At 57.6% G+C, this 19,933-nt stretch overlaps 1 protein-coding gene across 6 annotated transcripts in view; it reads right to left on the bottom strand.

The window, feature by feature from the left end:
* Positions 1–19,933, bottom strand: part of ZMIZ1 (zinc finger MIZ-type containing 1) — a 185,759-nt gene that overhangs the window by 128,393 nt on the left and 37,433 nt on the right. For 4 of the 6 annotated variants that reach the window (XM_060285841.1, XM_060285842.1, XM_060285840.1 and 1 more), the window contains exon 2: positions 12,577–12,657. The exons of 1 other annotated variant lie outside the window; for it this stretch is intronic. The gene's annotated coding sequence lies outside the window, so the exon portion shown is untranslated. The remainder of the gene's footprint in view (positions 1–12,576; positions 12,658–19,933) is intronic. One more of the 6 variants, XM_030862723.1, reaches the window with a different exon arrangement.

A 19,933-nucleotide genomic window follows, 5' to 3' on the forward strand; every position in this document is an offset into this window, starting at 1 on the left:
CCTAGTGAGGGGCCCCAGGCGAGACACACGGACCCCCTTCTCCTGTCCTGCTCCTTCCCTCGCCTCCAGCTCGTGCTCAGGAAGAGCCTGGGGAGGAAGGTCAGGCAGAGAGGGGGGCGGAAACCCCTCAGGGAGGGCAGGCCAGAGCAGGAGCTGCTGCACACACCTCTGCGGGGACAAGCCCCTTCCAGCCTCTGGGCCTCAGTTTCCCCCTATCTAGGGAAGATGGGTTCTGTTGGCTCTCCAGCTCCCCCAGCCCCTAACATCCAGGGTCCCCAGAATTTCACATTTAGGGCATCTTTGTGCCACCTGTTTTCTGTGTATTCTCCCCCACTCTGCCGCTATTTCTGAATGAACTCTGAACTCTTCCAACCCCCGTGCCCACTGGGTTTGGATTTTAAAGCCCAGATGTGCCACAGGACATCTCCGCTGCAAAGGGGCTGCCCACGTCAGCTTCCCTTCCCTGCCAGCACCCAGGGCAGCAGAGCCGCTGCTTGACCACATCTGGTCTCTGCTCTGACATGCAGGATTTGAGGAAAGCTTGGTGAGAAAGGGCATGGCCGTGTCCTTCTATAGATCCAAAGCTTCACTAGCTCCTCTCCACCCATCAAACAGAGGTGGGATCCACCGTGGGGCCTCTCTTCCTACGTGCCTCTCTGGAGCCAACACCTGGGTGGCCGGGACTGGCCGTGCCTGTGGTCTTCACCCAGGGGAACTTCCACCCACGGGCACTTCCACCCGCTCTGCCTCAGCCTTCTCCTGCCCCTCCCAGTGGGAGCCGTGTGGCCCAGGCGCCCCTGCAGCTGAGCTCACTCTGGCCGTGGGAAAAGTCCGAGTTGATGCTGGGAGGGACTCTGGGCCCCGATACGCGCAGGCCTGACCCATGGCTGCACTGGCTACTTCAGAATCCTGGCTGGATCTGGGGAGCGCACCTACTACATGCCCAGTCCTCTAGGCTCTAGTGAGGAGGCCCTATTCTCCTCGTTTCACGATGACGAGGAAGAGCCTGGGAGGTCAGGTGACTCCACCTTACACAGCTCAGGACCTGAAGATTTAAAGATATCGGTCTGTCAGAGACAAGACTGACATACCTCCAGGAAGCCCCCTCTGATCTTCCTGGTTGGTGGGGGGCTCTCCCCCAGCAATGCCCAGAGCGAGTACTCCGTGCCCTGGGTCTGGCTAAGGACTCAGGCTTGAAAGTCAGTTGGAACCGGGTTCAAATTCTGACCCCCGCTCCCAGGGCCTGTGCACCATGGGTGAGCTATTTAACTTCTCTGTTCCACCGTTCACTCATTTGCGAAAGAGGCTCTACGAAGAGGAAATTAGATAATGCATATAAAGGCCATGGGGAGAGTGTTAATGAACACTACTGCCATAAAGACTCCCCCAAAGGGCTTCCCTGGTGGCGCAGTGGTTAAGAATTCTCCTACCAGTGCAGGGGACACGGGTTCGAGCCCTGGCCCGGGAAGATCCCACATGCCGTGGAGCAACTAAGCCCATGCGCCTAGAGCACAACGACTGAGCCTGTGCTCTAGAGCCTGAGAGTCACACCTACTGAGCCCGTGTGCCACAGCTACTGAAGCCTGTGCGCCGAGAGCCTGTGCTCCGCAACAAGAGAAGCCACCGCAATGAGAAGCCCGCACACCGCAACAAAGAGTAGCCCCCCGCTCACCGCAACTAGAGAAAGTCCACGCACAGCAACAAAGACCCAACGCAGCCAAAAATAAATAAACAAATTTATATTAAAAAAAAAGACTCCCCCAAAGCGTGTGCGTGTGTGTGCACACGTGCGCACACACAAATACACACAGCAATATACTATTGTGACACAACAGCAAGGACTGGGTCTTCAATCCTGACTGGGTAACCCTGGGCAAGTCACTTGCTCTGTTTGCTCACTGAGGTCTATTCTTAAAATTCTTCCTTATTACTCTCCAGGAGACCCCTCCCCAGCCCCTAAAAAAGTAGCAGGCTTTCCTTGGGACCTGAGGGATTTGTTGGCTGCCCTCTGACCCTTTGTGTCCTTTTCTGCACTCACAGCCACGGAGCTCCTGCCACCTCGCAGAAGCTCCACAGCTCAGGCCCTCACTGGTGTAGCCAAGCAGGCCCGGTGTGGCTGGCCCCAGGGAACCCGGCACCAGGGGTCCTGGGGTCTCCAGTCAGCTCATTCTTGGTGCAGAGGCGGCAGATTTCGAAAAAATCATATTGCATTGACATTAAATCTCCCATCTGACTCACTGGCCTCCTCCCCCGGCTGGCCCCATGGTCATTACCATTTCAACACCTGAATTATCAAAAGGCCGGGCACCAAAGGCTGGCAGATAATTTATTTTGGTTTACAAAAGACCGATTTGGGGGAAGGGCCCATTCTCTAACCACTGGGCGTTCACCTTCCCATGGAGCTGGGAAGGCTGCGGAAGAACCTATGCAAAGATCGATAATGAAAGACTTCAAATGATTTCTCAGAGAGTTTGCTATCCTCCTCCTTCTTTGTGTCAAAAAAGATGCTCCAGGGGGCCTTGAGTTCCATAGGCTGGCAGTTCCATAGGCTGGCGAGCCCGGGGAGAGGCAGGACGGTGTGGAGTTCAGGGTCAGACAACACAAGCCCCATCCTGGCTCTGCCACCTGGCGACTTTGGCTATTTTCCTGGCCTCCCTCTGCCTCAGTTTCCCCATCCGCAATATGGAGATGATACCGGTCCCCACCTCATAGGGTGTTGTCAGGATCAAAGGAGATGCTGCCCTGCCTGCTGACATTATCTTTATTATTATCGTCAAAGGGTCCTGTGGCTTGGCTGTTCTTTGCACTTCAGCGACAGAGGTGTGATGGGCAGTCATTTCCCTCCTGTCCCTGACAGGGTGGGTGGATCTGCCTGGGGCGTGCACTGAATGCTATGTACAGGTGTGCCCCAGGGAGGCTCCCCCCACCCTGCAGCTGGGCCCCGAGTGTCTTTACCCACCGTGTTTCCACTTGGTCAGGTCCCACACCGAGCCCTTGGTGGGCACCAGCTACCCTGGGTTCTGAGGAATTCTGCTGGGCCACTCCAGGCTCTGCTCCCTGTCTCCAGGCCTTGCCCCCTACCTCTTTGTCCCTGTTGCTTCCTGACCCGGGTTCTCAGTCACTCGGCAGATACCGAGTGTATGTCACATGGCCTTCATTCAATCTGCATTTATTGAGCACCTACCATGCATCGTTCATTCCCACAGCACTCAAAGGATAGCTACTCGGTGCTGTTCATCCACTTAATAGGCGCATAGCCTATAGTGAGCCAGGCCTGAGCGCACGGCTGCCTCAGTGGCAGAGCCACAGCCTCGCTCCATCCAATGCGCCTCCCTGCTCCTCCCTGATGCAGGAGAGGCCCAGGTGTGTGCCTGCTGGTGGTCTGGTACAAATGCCACCACCCCCTTCCCCCCGACGCACGCACAAGAACACTCACACACAGGCATCTGTCTTGGGTCTTGGTTTGGACCACACCTGACCTAAGGCTGTGGCTTTTCCTGCCTCACCCCTAGCCCTACGTGAAATCCTTGAAATCCTTCGGCTCCAATCAGCCTCCTCCAGGAAGCCTTTCGTAACCCTCACTCTGCGAAAACTCCTCCTTGATCTTCACATCTCCCTGGTGCCAGGGGCACTGGGCATCACTCGTTCTGTTCCTTGCATGTGAGTCTTGGCCCAGCCTGTGTGCCACCTGAGGGCTAGCATAGGGTCTTCTGCTTCCTTATCTCCCCAGCAGCTAAGCACAGACCCACACAAAGAGTAGGTGCTTACTAAATATGACTGCCTTACTAACTGCAGATGGAGGCTGTGAGGAGGGCTAGCTTGTGCAAGGGCCCTGTACCAGGTGCCGGCATGAACCAAGGACCCGGCAGGACTCCTGGCCCAGGGAGGAGACAGAGCTGGGGCCCCAGTCCACACCTGGGCTGGTGATGCGAGCAGGATACCAGTGGTCAGAGAGGCGTAGCCCAGACCCTGAGCCCCAGGCTCTGACGTCATCCCAGACGGGGGTGAAGGCCCTGGTGGGAATAATTCCTCCTCTGCCACCTGCCAGGGCCCAGCTGCCTCAAACGAGGTCTTATTAGGGCAAGGACTGGTTTTTCACCTCTGCTTCTTAACTCCCCTGAGCGCTAGTGAGTGGAAAATGGGAGGGAATCAGGGAGTGAGAGCCTTGTCATTTCTGGAGCACGTTGCCCTCTGCATGGATATTCCTGGAAACCCTCCACGGGGCGTCCTTGGCTGGGGTGGGAAGACTTGGGGTAGAGTGGGAGCTGTTGAGTTAGTGCAGGTTGAAAAGGGCCCACTGTTCAGGAGCAACTGGCCCCTTGATCTCTGTCCCAAGACAGCTCCCATCTCTCCCCGGGAGCTGTGGAGGCTGGTTTAGGGCTCAAGCCTGGCAGGCCTACCCATCCCAGATGGACCGTCCAAGGAGAGGGGTGACAGGTGGCTTGGTGTGGCCCAGAGATCAGACCAAAAGCCAAGTGGCCTGCTTCCAGGCCTGCTCCCCACTTCTCCCTGGGGACCTGGCCAGGCATGTTCCACTCTGGGCCTCAGTTTCCCCATCTGTAAAAAAGAAAGGGCTCCGCAGGGCCATCCTCTAGTTCTGACACTCTAGGTTTCCATGTGGGCTAACCAATAAAGCTCCGAGGTCCCTCAGAGGAGCCAGACGACCCCATTCGCCCTGCTCCCCTCGGCCAGGCCCAGGTCAGTGGGCTAGTTCAGCTTGCTGAAGAGATCTCAGATCTGAGTGGCAGATGCCTCCTGATCTAAGGTCTCCTGCAAGGCCCAGGGGAATCACCGCTAAATGGCATGTCACACCCAGGGAACAGCTTTTCTGTCCCTAGGGCTCTGGGGCTGGCAGGCGGCTGCTGACCTGAACAGTCTGTGGCCAGAGGGAATGGGCTGAAACCCACAGATCTGACTCTGGGAGCCCGGCAGACGAGACACACCAGGGAATGTCTTTCTGATTACCATGGGGCTTTAAGAGCAGAAAGAGCCCTTCCAGATCATCTAAACCCCTGGTTTATTCACGAGAAAACAGCCACAGAGAGGGACAGGGCTTGCCCAAGTTCACCCAGCAAGGCTTTGATACTGTCCAAGGCCCTACCTCTAGGCCAACTCCCCTTGGCCGGCATCAGTGTGTCCCAGACAGGCCTGATCACAGGTGTTATATGGGGCCCCAGTTAAAAATTCAGAGCCCTAGGCCCAACTCTAACCCACAGAATCAAACTGCAGGTAGCCCAGGTGCCCAGGTGGCCTGTGTGTGTTGGCTCTTTGGAGAAGTGTCATCCTGACAGTTCCCACTCCAGAGCCCCAGAGAGGACCCAGAAGGCCAGTGTCCCTGAAGGAGGGAAGCATCTGGGTACCAGATGGAACAAATGTCAACCTCAAGCAGCCGCTCCAGTGCTGAGGGGCGGGAGGTGTCTCTTTGAGACTTCAGTCAACAGGGAAGACTGGCACCATGTAGCCACTGCTGTATTCCAGCCTCACAGCACTGCCCGCAGGTGGGTGGGCTTCTGCCCACTTACAGACGAGGAAACGGAGGGCACCAGAGATGAAGTAACTTGTCTCGACTTGCACAATTGATAGGTGGCAGAGCAGGGATTTGAACCCAGCAGTGTCTGTCCCTAAGACCCTTGCTTTAAGCGTGTGTCATACTGCGTCTTCTATCACACTGAAACTGACACCGGTGGACCCGGAGATGGTGAGCTCTCCAGCAGCAGAGGCGTGCAAGCAGCTGCTAGAGGAGCCCTGGCAGGCACGGGATGACCTTGAGCAACCCTCCTGGAGCTGTGACTGGGGAGAAACTAAGCTGGATCAAGGATGCAAGGGTGTTGGTTCGTTGTGTTTCTTCCACACACAGAAAAAAATGGTCCAGATGATTTACAGGTTCAAGTGCATCGATTGTTGCAGCTGCCGGGCAGGGGACACCTGGGAGCTTTGGCATTTGTTGGGGGCAGAGACAGGGGGCCACAGGGGGTTGGGTTCCTAGATGGTGACCATGGTGGAGAGTCTGGGTGGGGGCAGGGCTGAGGGAGCTCACCAGGGGCCACCCAGTGAGGGCTGTCCCACCATAGACTGTCCACCGACTGAAGCGCGGGCCAGAAGGAGGGGGCACCAGGGGAGCATTCCACGAAGGTTATGAAGCAGAGATGCTCCCATGGGCTCTGGAAGAGGCCCCCAAAGATGCCTCAGGGAAGCAGTGAGGGTCCCAAACAGCTGTGAGGCACGATGTGCTGCCCAAGTTCACCCAGCAAGGCTTTGATACTGTCCAAGGCCCTACCTCTAGGCCAGCTGGAGCTGAGGAAGGGCGAGAAGCACTTAACAGGAGAGACAGATGTGAGGGAAAAGCTTCCATACATCCCCCTGCTCTCCATTAACAAGGGTCGGGGGGCAGGGGCTGGGGCTCCCCAGTCAGCTCTCTGGGGACATATGTGGTTCCCATAACTCGGGGGCTCTGGAAGGTTTCCTGAGCACGGTCCGCCCAGCAGCCACGGCAGCCTGACACATGTGGGACCACACTGAGGTGACTGCCCCTCCCTGTAACCGCCACAGCCCAGAATTGACCCATCTGACAAGGAGACCTGATGCTCAGGGAGCCGGGGCTGAAAGGGCAAACTTGCACCATGCAGCGCACGGCACTGTTTCTCACAACCTGTGCACAGCCTCAGAGTCCTCCTTAACACAGCCCGCCCTGCACATTAAAAACTGGCATGCCGGGTAAAACCTCCCTGCCGTCTCCACAGGAAGCTGAGGGCGCACGGTCCGGGTGCCTGCTGGCTTCCTGCTGCCATTCAGCACCGGTGTACCAGGACCTGTGCGGGGGACACGGTTCAGAGCTGCTTTGAGCCTTCAAGGGGTGTATACCCCAGTGGGGAGAGAGTAGGGGTCTGGTTGGAGGAGCAGAGACCAGGAGAGGCCACAGGTGCATGAGGCTGAAGGAGGGGATGGGTGTGTCTCAGGGAGCGCACACACGCTCCGCAGCCCCTCCGAGGGGGCTCTGCCTCGGGCAGGGGCCCCTCAGAGGGAGGACAAGCGCAGCACCTGAACCTCCTGGCCTCCCACCGCAGTGCCTCAGTGGAGGCAAACAAGAGTATGACTGCCAACTGAGTGGGTAGCAAAGTGCAGTCGGGGGGCGGGGAAAATCGGCTTCAGACGGAGGAGGGCTCTGGGGCAGCTGTTCGGCTGCCAGTCTGCCCCTGAGAAACATCTCGTCTCTGGAAGCCCCTCCGGGCAGGCGGGGACCCCAGGCATCTCCTGACCCTGTGGGAAACCTCTGGGTTCACAGGGACACACCCGCTGGACACCTCTGCAACTCAGACTGCGTCCTGGATGATGTGGGAGGGGGAGGAGGACAGGGGCGTCCTCCCTTCCTGGGCTCCAACCCGCAGCCCCGTTTTCTAAGGGGGGTTGGAAAGAAGCTGGGGGTGATGCGGGGACTGGCCCCCACTGTGGCACAGCCTGTGAGAGACGCCTTGGTCTGGGGCTGTTTGGGGATTAGGTGGGGACGCTCGTGAGCACTGGAACTCCCACATTATCTCTCCTCTTTTCTCATCGAGGTTCGCTCCCCTGGGTACTAGCTACACTCCTGCCTGCCTCAGTTTACCTTTATGGCCAGTGCGGTGTGCCCAGTTCTTTATTCTGAACAGCAGGACGGCAGCAGCCTTGCCTACAGAGAGCATACTCGCTTTGCAAACTCTCATCTGCAAGATTTCCTTCCCCAGCCTCAGTTTCCCCCCCTCCCCCGGAAATAAGGAAACCGGGGCCGCCGAGGCTGCGTGGTCCCATATGGCAGCCGAGAACCACACATGGCAACTGAACGCCGGAGCCCGCAAGGTTGTGTCCGTGTTAGATACACAACAGGTTTCGAAGACTTAGTATGAAAAAAGAGTGTCAAACATCCAATATGTTATCATCCCAACACGTAATGAATACAAAATAAAAGACGCTGTGGCAAGCAGTGTGATGAACACTCTGCAGGGCATCAGAGTATGAGGAGAGGAAAGGACCAGGGCCTCTGAGGAACGGAGGCCACGGGGCCCAGCGGGGAAGAGGCCGTGTCCTCCCCTGTGGAGGGAGCATGGCTGGAAGAAGGCTCCCAAAGGTTCGAGCCGTGAGGCAACAGGGCCGAGGGCTCTCGAGGCCGGAGGAAGCGCAGGAGAAAGGTGCAGCAGTGGGGACCGGTGGCAACGACGGGAAGGGGGCGGCACGGTGGAGCTGCAGCTCAGGACGCCCGCGAAGGAGGCTCGGGCCTGAGCGTGCTGGCCTCGAATGCCAGGCTGGGTGGGCCTGGCACACAGCAGGCACTTGCAGAAGACTGGCTGGCAGGGGACAGGGACCCAGAGAGGTCCCCGAGGGCATCCGGGTGAGTGGGGGCCACCAGGGCCCACTGCCCACCTCACAGGCCACTGAGACCGTCCCGGCCCGCGGTTCTCAGGGGGCCCACCCTCTGGCTCCTTCTCCCCTCAGAAGAGGACAATTTATTTATTCATGAGCGTACAGCCCCTCCCTCCAGGCAGCCAGCTCCTGGACACCTCACTTCTAATTATAGCAGGAATTTCATTAGTGCTGGAGGGAAACGCCAGGTTTCCAACCGCCGCTGTTAGTGGATGCAGGCCCCCTCCTTCTCCCCTGCTCTAGCTTGTGGCCAGTGGCCCACATGCCCAGGATGGCACAGAAGGGCAGCCACGGGGGCAGATCTCTGAGCCAGGATCAGGCTCCATCCTGAGTGGTCGGCATGGCGGGTTCGTGGGGATGGGACGGTGCCTGCCCCCAGGGCGTGGGATGGGGCCCACCACACACACAGCGCACAGCCTCCCAGCGGCGGGACTGTGGGGCGCTGCCTTGGGCATCTCCAAAGAGCAGGGCGGGAGGACGTGTGCTGCCAGAGCTGGGCAAACAGGGGGAAAGACGGCCAGGCGGGAGCCTGGGAGGTGTCAGTTCTGCAGAGTCCTGGGATGATGGAGGTGATGACACAGAGCTGAGAGGGAGGGAGAGTGGGGCTGCCACCGTGAGAATAGAGGGGAGCTGGGCAGGAGAGAGGTGCCCGTGCAGAGAGAACCAGACAGAAAGACACAAAGACATGCAGGGGCAAAGAGAGAGAGACAGACAGACAGACACACACGCGCACACACATGCACACAAGCTGGGATCTGGAGGCCGAGGAGAGAAGAAGTAAAGAAAACACCAGGGCCAGGTTGGCCAGGCTGCTCTGAGGACTCCCCAAGCAGACCCGCCCTCCTCCCCACGGGGGGCCGGCTGGGACCACACACTCTTAGGACTAGACTCAGGGGTTGCGCATCTAGAGCAGGAGGCATGGACCTCCAAGAACCATCTCCTTCCGTGACTGTGGGCAGCTGCTGGGATGTGGCCAGCTGGGGGCCGGGCGTGCTTCCCCTCCAGGGTCCCTCAGGAGCCCACCTTGTCCCCAACGCTGCCCCTCAGTCAGCTCCGCCGTGGTCACCAGGGAGGCAGGGCCCATCTGGTCAGCCCGAATGGGAGGTTGGAGCTGAGCCTCGTGTGTGGGGATGGTCTGAGGTGCCAGGTTCTTGACGGGAGGTGCACACAGGGGTGGGGGTGTTCCTACATGGGCGGGCACTCTCCTTTCCTTGCACACCCACGCATATTCACATACGTCACAGCCTAATCACACACACCTGTTCATGCGCACGTACCAGCACACGAGGGCACACACACACACCTGCACACCCTCCTTCCCTCCAGAGAACAGGCACCAAAGCAGTGGAGTTGCGCATGGACAACCCCCCCTTCTCAGTGGCCTCCTCCAGCCTTCCCAGAGGGGAGAGGCTTCTCTCTCTGCCAGTCCAGCCTCCTCGGTGTCCAACCCGGGGAGCCTCACGCTCTCACCCAAACTCAGGAGTGCTGCCTGAGGGCTATGTGCAGCCCTAACCCCAGCTTGCATATTTTCTAGCGACGAGGAGCTCACTATCTTCCCAGAAAGCAGCTTGAAAAAAAACTCTCCAGACAGCTCAGACTCCTGGAAAGTTGAACTTGAGGACACCACAGAGACAGTGTGGTTGCCACTGAGGGGCCCGAGCTCTGCTGGCCGGAGTCTGCCTTTCATCAAAGGCTGTCCTTTCATCATGAGTTTGGAAAGTGACATAACTAGGCTGTCACCCTGGCTGTCACTCTAAATTATAACAGAACTAGAGAAACAGTGTTCTGTAGCCAGGACCACCTCCTTGACTGATGACAGCTAACAAAGATCCAAGAAAATCATTCATTCATTTACTCGCTCAACTGATAAAACATCGACCAGGCAATGACCACATGCCGGGCACTAGGATGCGGCAGTGAACGGGCATCGTCGTTTAATATTCTTTCCTAGTCGGACACTTGACCTTCGCCCATTTTACAGGCGGCAAAGGTGAGTCTGGGGAAAGGCAGCGCCTTGCTTAGAGTCACGCAGAGAGCTGATGCTTAAGGGCAGAGCCTCACACATGATGCTGCTGCAGGAACTGACCATCTGCTAGCCCCGGGAAGAAAGGGAGAAGGCTGCGCGTCCGCCATCCCCACCCCCAGCCGTTTCTAGGACACCGAGGTATTGATTACCACCCTCGCCTAGGAGTGGTTTTCTTTCCTTTTCTTTTTTTCCATCAAGGCTTTCTGGTCCTCCTTTTCCTTCTTTTAAAAGAATAAACTCCAAGCCGCTTCTATGATTAATTACCAGCTGCCTAATGCTCCTCCACCAGCAATTTCTGGAAAGGGAATGAATTACCTTGAAAAACATCCGAAAAGAGAACCCACCGTGAAGGAGAATTTCAAAGGTTACCTCGCAATTAGCAGCGGGCTCCCCCAGCCTTACGGAGTTGCCGGCGAGCCCTCAGGGGAGGGGCAGGCCACCAGCCTTCGGGGGCCACCCACCGGCTCCTGCGGGCAGCCACGCCTGGAGGGCTGGCCAAAGGCCGCCCGGTAGAAATGGGGGTTGTTTCCTGAGCACCTACGTTGAGCCTGCCCTGTGGCTCCACCCCTGGTCTCTAAAGCCTCGTGGGCGGCTTAATTCCGAGGTACCTCTCCCGGTTCAAATCCCCACTCCACCGCATACAGCTCTATGGGTTTCTTAACCACACTGAGCCCCTGGAGAATGAGGCATTCAGCGTACCTCCTCATGGGATTACTGTGTAGAGAAATACGTATTTAAGGAGCCTAGTGCCTGGTACACAGCCGACTCTCACCAAGCTGCAACACTTAAAACATTCCTGGCTTCCAAGCAATCCTCGTAACAGCCCTCTCAGAAACGCCGGTATAATTATCCTCATTTTCAGATGAGAATGCTCACGAAAGGGAAAGGACTTGCCCAAGGTCGTGCAGCTGATAGGAGGAAGTCAGCATTTCCTACAGCGGGAAGGGAGATCAAGGCCTGCTCCCTGGTTCCAGAGTCTGGCTGAAGCGTAGGGGATCCCCAGGGCTCGCCTGGCCCTGCCTGTGGGTACCTGGGAGCACCGGGGCCTCAGGAGAGATGCTGGGGGCAGCAGGGAGACGATCGGACAGGGCCTCACGGCAGGACGAAGACTCGGGCTCCCCTGGCTGGGCCCCAGAGCCTTGGGACAAGAGGCCCTGGCCCAAGTCAGCATTTCCGTGACAGCCTCTCATCTCGGGGTTGGGAGCCACAGAGTAAAGAGGGATTACACGGGTTGCCCTCTGGCCCAGGGCCAAGTGTCCTCAACCCTGAAACGCCACTCTGGGATGAGACACACTGGTGTCCGGGCCTGAGGCAGGCCCGGGAGGCTCAGCGCGGGACCTTCGGGCTCCAGCTGTTCCCGGGAGTTCCCCCTCCCTCATCATGCTGGACGACCGCTTGGTCTCTATCCCGTCACTGGTGGGCCCTCAGGGAGGAGGGATGGTGGGAACTGAGGTATGCAAGAAGGAGGAAGGGGCCCTTCATTGCTAAGGAAAATGATAGGTCCGGAGCGTTTCCTGTGTGCCTTGTGCCAGTGCACCTGTGGGCACCGGTGCTGTGATCCCAAGCCCTCTTTTACGGACAGGTAAACCAAGGCACGAAGAAACCGCACAAGGTCATGGTGGACGAGTGGCCGGGCCAGGATCTGCACGCAGGCACTCTGACCCCAGAGCCCAGAGACTTGTGAGCGCTCAGGTGTGCACCTCAGTGCGACTGTGGGAGAGAAGGGGGTGGGCCAGCCACAGCACCCAGCCCAGCGAACAGGCCTCTCTGCCCACCCAGGCCTCTTCCCGTGTAGCTGCCATGTTGCTTACAGTGAATGAAGCCCATGTGCCACGGGCTTGAGTGGTACAGACAGGGCTGCTGTGCCAATGCTGGGGACGCCAAACCTGCCCCTCTTTCTGTGTGCATCTCCCCACCCCTGCCCTGGCAACCACGGTAGAGACAGGCCAGGCCTAAGAGGCCCCTCGAGGCCCCTCTGGGGGCCGACGAGGTCTCAGTGGGGACGGGGTGGGTGTTGCACCCAATCCCGTCCATGAGGGCTGTGCTACAGTCAAAGGCGCAGTGTGCCGGGGCCGGCACCTGTCCCCCACTCAGGACACACTGCCCCTTCCCCAAGCATCCAGGCCAAGCTGCCCCCCCCAGCCCAGCCACACACCTACCTCAGTGACCCACGAATCACCAGCGTCCCACGTTCCGGTCAGCAGCTGGCGGCCCCTCTGCCTCACTCCAGCTCCATCCTGCTGCAATGAGAAGGGTGGTCAGGGACCACTCACAGCAGGGGCCCCAGAAATGACCTGCTGCCACATCTCCCCACCCCACCCCAGCCACACTGCCCACCTGCTGGAACGTTTACTGCCGGCCAAACCATTCGTCCCCACTTGACAGATGGGGAATCTGAAGGATGGAGAGGAAAAGGGGCACCATGCTGGGGAGCCCTAACACTAACAGGCCCCTGACACCCCACATCTGCCAGCTACTGGCTATGTGATCGTGGATAAGCTCCTGGCCTCTCCAGGTTTCAGTTCTGTCACCTGTGAAATGGGATCGCAATGATCTCTCCTAGGGTTTCTGGGAGGATCTAAGGACACATGGTGACAGAAGCACTCGACATTCGTTCATTCACTCAAGAGACATTGAGCAAACACCCTGAGCTGTGAACAGGATAGTGGTCCCTGACCTGTAGGAACTCTGATAATAGGCAAAGAACCAAACAATACATAATTACAAGTGATGTCTGCCAGAAAGAACGAGTACAAGGGCGAGCGTACACAGCATAAACTCAAGTTTCAGGGGTGTCTCTTTGGGGAAGTAAAGTTGAAGGATAAGCCAGAGAGAGGCAGGCCAAGACGCATGGAACAGTGTTTCAGGCGCAGGGAAGAGTATATGTGAAGACTCCAAGATAGGGTAAAAAGACTGGCTCAGCAGAAGACTTGAGAATGGGTGGTGTGGTGGGTGCGGTAGGGGAAGGAGGGGTGGGGTGAGTGACAGCCAGGAGGCTGGCCTGATCACTACGAGGGTGGATGGGAGCCATGAGAGAGTCTGAGCAGCTGAGGGACATGAGCTTAGGTCCAGTCTGAACAGATGCCCATGGCTTCTAGGGAGAAGGGCTTAGAAGGGACAGGACGAGCCAGGGAAACCAGTGGGGGGGGCTGCCCCAGGGGTCTGGGCCAGCGACAGTGGTGCTCAGAGGAGAGGGAGCAGAAGGCAGCAGTGGCAGGATCCGCTGGTGCACTGGGTATGTGGGGACCCCAGTCCCCCTGCCCCCCATGGCAGTGGGTCCAGCTGCACCATCTCCACAATGAGCCACCAGTACTCCCCTCTCCTCCCTACACACCGGGCCCCACGGGAATCCAGGAGGACCAGACCCAGGGGCCTGGCAGGGAGGCTTCTCTGGAGTCCTGGCTGCAGAGTTTGAGTCCCAGCTATGAAGGCACCTCGCTGGATGGTTCCGGGTGATCGCCACGCTCCCTGCACCTGCATGCCCTCCTCTAAGACACGGGAAACCATGAGACTTCCCTGGTGGTCCAGTGGCTAAGGCTGCATGCTCTGGGTTCCATCCCTGGCCAGGGAACTAGATCCCACATGCCGCAACTAAGACCCAGCACAGCCAAATAAATAAATATTAAAAAAAAAAAAAAAAAAGATACAGGAAACCTGCCTACAGGGCTGAGCGCCTCTTAGGATGAGGCCCGTGGCTACAGCAGGAGTGGGCGTGCACAGGCCACATTAACTGTGGGCTCCCACACACGTGAGGGTCTGGCGGAGGCCTCAGACCCGCTGTGCAGCAGGCAGGGTCTCCCAGGGAGTGAAGTGGGTGCCTATGGCTTCAATAAAGGGCATCAAGGCCTGGCATTTGAGAGGTGGGCTCAATAATAAAAATGATCTGCTTCAAGTCCTGGCTTCATCCCCTTACCATGTGGCTTTGGACAATTTCTTAAACTTCTCTGTGCCTCTGTTTCCTTATCAGTGGGAGGCAATATAGAGAGAAGGAGGGGTCCTCCCTCTAAGAGTGGTACAGACAGTATAAGGTAAGGCATATGAGTGCCGGACAGGCAGGTAGCTTTCCGGCCATGTCAGCAGAGGCTAAATTACCTTGCAGGAGCTGGCGCTGGCCTCCATGGAGCGCTGGGGTCCTGAGCCCCAGGCTCCCACAGCCCAGCCTGGTACCTCCACCCCACACAGGAAAGAGAATATCTCTGCGTCCTGACTCTTTGACTCTGGCAGTCCCCAAACTCTGCTATAGCCATGGGGACACAAACGGCCCTTGACTCCAACTCTCCCATTTCACAGAGGAGGAAAGTGAGGCCTGGAGACAGCAGCACCTGCCCCCGTCCCGGGGTCACGCAGCAAGTCAGTGGCTGGGGGAGAACTGGAATCAGCCTCCTGCTTCCCCACTGCCCACAGCTCAGGCCTTTCCCAAAGGCAAGCTGGCCGCAGACCCACTGGCAAAGAGAAAATAATTATTTTGGCAGCTGAGACAGAAGCCGGAAAATCCTCGCTCATTCGGTGAGCGACATCCAGGCCCCAAGGAACAACGCCTGCCCATCCTGCCTCGCAGAGGCGCCTGGACTATGGCGCACATGCTCGTGCCTCTCTGCCCCCAGCCATCCCCAGTTCTTTGCTGTTGGGCTTGGGCAAAGGGGCAAACAGACCAGAGAGGGGAAGAGACTTGTCCAAGGTCACACAGCAAGGGCACCACACAGAGGGGGCAGCAGGATATGAACTCCCCTGGTTGGGGACTGACCCTTTTCCCCATAAACCTGTATTGGACCCCAACCTGGGAAGGAGAAAGGACCAGGAGCTCACCTTGATTGGGTCCACATTAGGGGTTATACCTGGGATATTCCTTTAGCCCTCGGTGAAATGCTATGAGGTAGAAACTAAAGAGCACGCCCAATTTACACACGAGGGCTAGAGAGCGTCTAGAGCTTCCTAAGGTCATGCAGGTAGTAAGGAGCGAATAAGTAGTAAGAAGAGCCCGGACATGAGCGGGCGGTCTGCTGACACCCAGACTCTGCCCACTACCAGATGACCAGCCAGGGAGCCCACACCCTGCCCAGCTGGCACTGGACACCCGGGCTCCCTTGACCCTGTGCTGGGCCTCACTCACACTGGCTGCTCAAACATGTTAGGGTGGAGGTGGGGGAGCTCAGGCCCAGGTGGGGCTGTGAACACAGAGGTGAAATCACCCATCCCCAGCCCCAGCCCCCTGGGTGCCCTTAGGTGAGCCTCACAGCCTGGAAGGGTCTGGCCACCTGGTGAGACCAGGGACAGGTGTCCCGTGCCTGCTCCCAGCCTGAGCAGACCACAACCATAAAGGACACGGATCCACGCAGGTAAGTGTTCTCTGCTTAAAGGGCCCTCGGTGCCATGGGGCGGTGCACAGCCTGAGACTCAGGGCCCAGGGGGGTGGTAGGGCCCACCCAGGCTCCCAGAGGGATAGGTGCCCCACTACCCAAAGGGCTCTCCTGGCATCCTCAGCTCAGCACTCTTACTTCGGGTTGGGTGAGGGGGACGCTCTGACCACAGGGCCGCTTCTGGCTGCGAGGGCAGGAAGGGGCAGAAGACGCGGTGTGCAGATCACACGTTGAAACGTGCTTTCACTCTCATCGCGTGTCTGGCGCTCTCGGGGGCAGGGCAAGGCGGGAACGAGTACCCATTTTGCAGAGCAGGACACTGAGCTCCGAGGGAGGGTAGGGTTGCCAGGGGTGTTGCAGCTGGAAAGTGGCAAGGCTGGGTCTGGCAGAGGTCACTCAGGGGTGGGGACTGTCCCAGGACTCAGATGGATTCTCCCAGCCACAGTCACCTTCCCATCCCCTCCTCCTCTAATGGATCCCCTGGGAGGAAGGACCCACCTGGGTGTGGGCTTGGGTGGGGGCACCAGGCCAAGCTGACTGGGGCTGGGGCTGGCCCAGAGAGATGCAGGGCTAACTAGGGATTCCTGGAGGACAGAGGTGCCCGTGCCACCGGGTGTCCAGAATGTGGGGCATCATGAGGGCTCGGTGCCCGTGGCTAAGTGACCAGTTGTTCTCTAAGCCGCCAACGGAGCCCACATTCTGGCCTGGAGCCCGGCCCTAGCCTCAGTGGTGAGGTCGAGGGCAAGGGTGGGTAGAGCTGGGTTTGAATCCCTGCTCTGCCCTTTAATGCTGGGTGACCTTGAGCAAGTCACTTGGCATCTCTGATCATCTCCTCTCTAAACAGGGACTAGCTGCCCCTCCAGATACTCACCCACCAGGAGAGGCTTCAGGCTGACCTTGTAGAGCCTGATGTTAGCCAGAGCACTGACCTATCCCCAGGCCTCTGGGAGAGGGGACTGGACTGCCCCGCTGTGGTCGCAGACAGGGGACCACACGAGTGGCACTGCTGAGCTGAAGTTCAGGGCTCTTGTCATCTGCTGCTAATCACACACACGTGCCCCTCATGCCCTGGTGGCTGTGAGGGGTTAACGAGACACGGGTATGCAGATGCAGGTGCCACGCAAGAACAGGTCAGCGAATGGTGACCGTTAAAGTCTGGGAGAGGTTAACTGTCAAGGTCATAAGTGGTCAAGTGGGGACCAGAACATGGTCATGTGGGCACCCACCCAAACCGGATCCAACCTGCTGCCCCACTGGCTGAACTGCCTGACCTGAACTGGCTCTCACGGGGGGCTGGCCCGCCTCACCTGAGCTGGACCAGGCAGCTCTGCCTACCCCCACTTCACAGATGGGCCGAACAGCTGCTGGTTCAGGGGCCCTGCACAGGCAAGGTGGACTCAGACCCAGCTCCCAGGCTCACCCGGGAGGCACGGGCTCCTTCACCTCCAAGACCCACCCAGGGAAGCATCCCCTTACATGACCCTGGGAACAGGCCCGTCGTCCTACCCGGGCAGCCAGTGCTGGCTCCAGGAGCAAGGCAAATATTTACCCCAGTGGTTATCCAAACCAGGCAGGCTGTCCCGCCTCCCGCATTCCTGGAATACATGTTCTCTGACCTCACCAAGCTGGGGGAATCCAGACATGGGGAAGAGACAGAGATAACCAGTCACCCAGTTTTAATTGGGCCTATGTGGAAACCAAGGCCTGATGGCCAGGAGGAAAAAGGCAGCTCTGAATTGTCTCTCTAACTACTCACCCACTAGGGGAGGCCCCAGGCTGACCCTGTAGAGCAGGACACTGGCCAGAACACCGACATACCCACAGGCCACTGGGACAGGGAGCTGGACCACCCCGTGTGGTGTGGTGGGCAGGGGCTACACCAATGCCACCTCTTGGCCTGCAGTTCAGGGCCGTCACCAGGCCTCAGATACTCATCCCTGCTGCCAATGACACGCACACAAACACACGCATTGTGCTCAAGATGTGACAAACCGGCAGATTGCCCCACCTGCCAGGGCCCTTCCTCAACAGCCCCAGAAGCTCTCACTGCCTCACTCCATCTTCAGCACAATTCTGTCACCAGGGAACTGCAAGACCTATTTTATAGATGAAGAAACTTTGCAGCAGATACCAGTGGTCATGCAGCTAGAAGTGGCAGAACGTGTACTGTCTTATTACCCCAAACCACGCCCTCAACAGCTCTGTGGTCCCAGCTCTGCCCATCGGAACCCTGTCCATCCTCCGATGCCCAAAGGACCGCCTACACCATGCTGCCTTCCCTGACAGTTCCCCCAAGTGAGCTTTCCCTGCCCAGAACTTCCAGACATTTGGACGGTGTTTCTTTCTTTCTCCTTGCATATAATTAAAACTGGGTGCCTGGTTATCCAGCTGTGAGACCCTCGTACTCACTCCAGGGACAGCGGGGTTGAGCAGAGGCTTGGGCAGCCCTGAGTGCTCAGGGGAGGACCTGAAATCCTGAGTCTTTTCCCCAAAGGACAGCAGCTGCAGTTGGCCTCAAGGAAAAGATAAGTAAAGAGACCTATGAAGCTGGTGGCTTGGGGTCTGGGGAAACTCCTGGCCAGGGCTGCCTGAGAATCACAAACTACCCTTGCTTCAATAATCCTGTATGTCTTCACTTCTGCTGAGAATATTCTGAGCTGTTCTGACAGCCTGCCCGCACCCAGGCCCGGGAAGCCCAGCGAGTCTCGTCTGGCCCTGCCCTGCAGGTCCTTGTTGCATGCCCCTCTTTGCGTGCCCCTCGGCTTCCCGCCTCCCCCTCTCCTGCGTGGAAACTTCGCAAGTGACTGGGGCAGGGCAGGCTGGCAGGTTCTGCTGAATGAAGTGTATGCCTGACAAGTCTGCTGCTGGGCCCTCAGGGATGCCTCCAGGTGGGAAAAGCTCTGGTGGTCAGGAGACGCCCAGCACAAACCTGGGGCCACACCTGGTACCGCGGGGACGGAAGCAGAGCGTGTTGGGAAAGGTAGGGGCTTCCAAAACCTCTCTGCCCACTTAACATCTCTGAGACTTGGTTTCCTCGTTTGGAAAATGGGGGCTATAAACGGACCTCTAGGGGTTGTTCCTTCATGGTTTTTTTTTTTTCTTTAACATCTTTATTGTTATTGGAGTATAATTGCTCTACAATGGTGTGTTAGTTTCTGCTGTATAACAAAGTGAATCAGCTATACATATACACATATCCCCATATCCCCTCCCTCTTGCGTCTCCCTCCCACCCTCCCTATCCCACCCCTCTAGGTGGTCACAAAGCACCGAGCTGATCTCCCTGTGCTATGCGGCTGCTTCCCACTAGCTATCTATTTTACATTAGGTAGTATCCATGCCACTCTCTCACTTCGTCCCAGCTTACCCTTCCCCCTCCCCATGTCCTCAACTCCATTCTCTACATCTGTGCCTTTATTCCTGTCCTGCCCCTAGGTTCTTCAGGACCATTTTTTTTTTCTTTTACATTCCATATATATGTGTTAGCATACGGTATTTGCTTTTCTCTGTCTGACTTACTTCACTCTGTATGACAGACTCTAGGTCCATCCACCTCACTACAAATAACTCAATTTCGTTCCTTTTTATGGGTGAGTAATATTCCATTGTATACATGTGCCACATCTTCTTTATCCATTCATCTGTCGATGGACACTCAGGTTGCTTCCCCTTCATGTTTGTTTATGCCATCCATCCATCCATTCATTTCCTTCTCCCGACAGCTAATGACACTGCCTACTTTGTGCCAGAGAAGGAAGAGAAGGAGAGGGAAAAGAGTAGGAGAGGATGGGTGGGGAGAGGAGGGCACGGTCGAAGGCCAACGTCACCGGCCTGGATGCTTCCCAAGGGTGTCTGCACACTGTCTAATGGGAGGCGGGCAAGACACAGAGTAATTCTAGGACAGAGTGCTGGAAGGCAGCAAAACGGGGTGTCGAGGGCATCATGCTCTTGAGAAGAGCCTCTCAGGCAGGAGGGCACCCCTCCTGGGCAAAGGCCCAGAGGCTTGCCAGGAGAAAAGCCTCAGACTGAAGAGAAAATGATAGATGAAATCAGGAGCAGGGGACAGCTGCGTTCAAGGGCACATGCAGACACATCCCCGGGGGCCCCGCCAAAGCTTCACCCAGAGCCCAATTCCAACTTGCTGTGTTATCAAGGCCAGG

The sequence above is a fragment of the Globicephala melas genome, chromosome 16 (assembly GCF_963455315.2).
Source record: "Globicephala melas chromosome 16, mGloMel1.2, whole genome shotgun sequence".
NCBI classification, from domain to species: Eukaryota; Metazoa; Chordata; class Mammalia; order Artiodactyla; family Delphinidae; genus Globicephala; species Globicephala melas.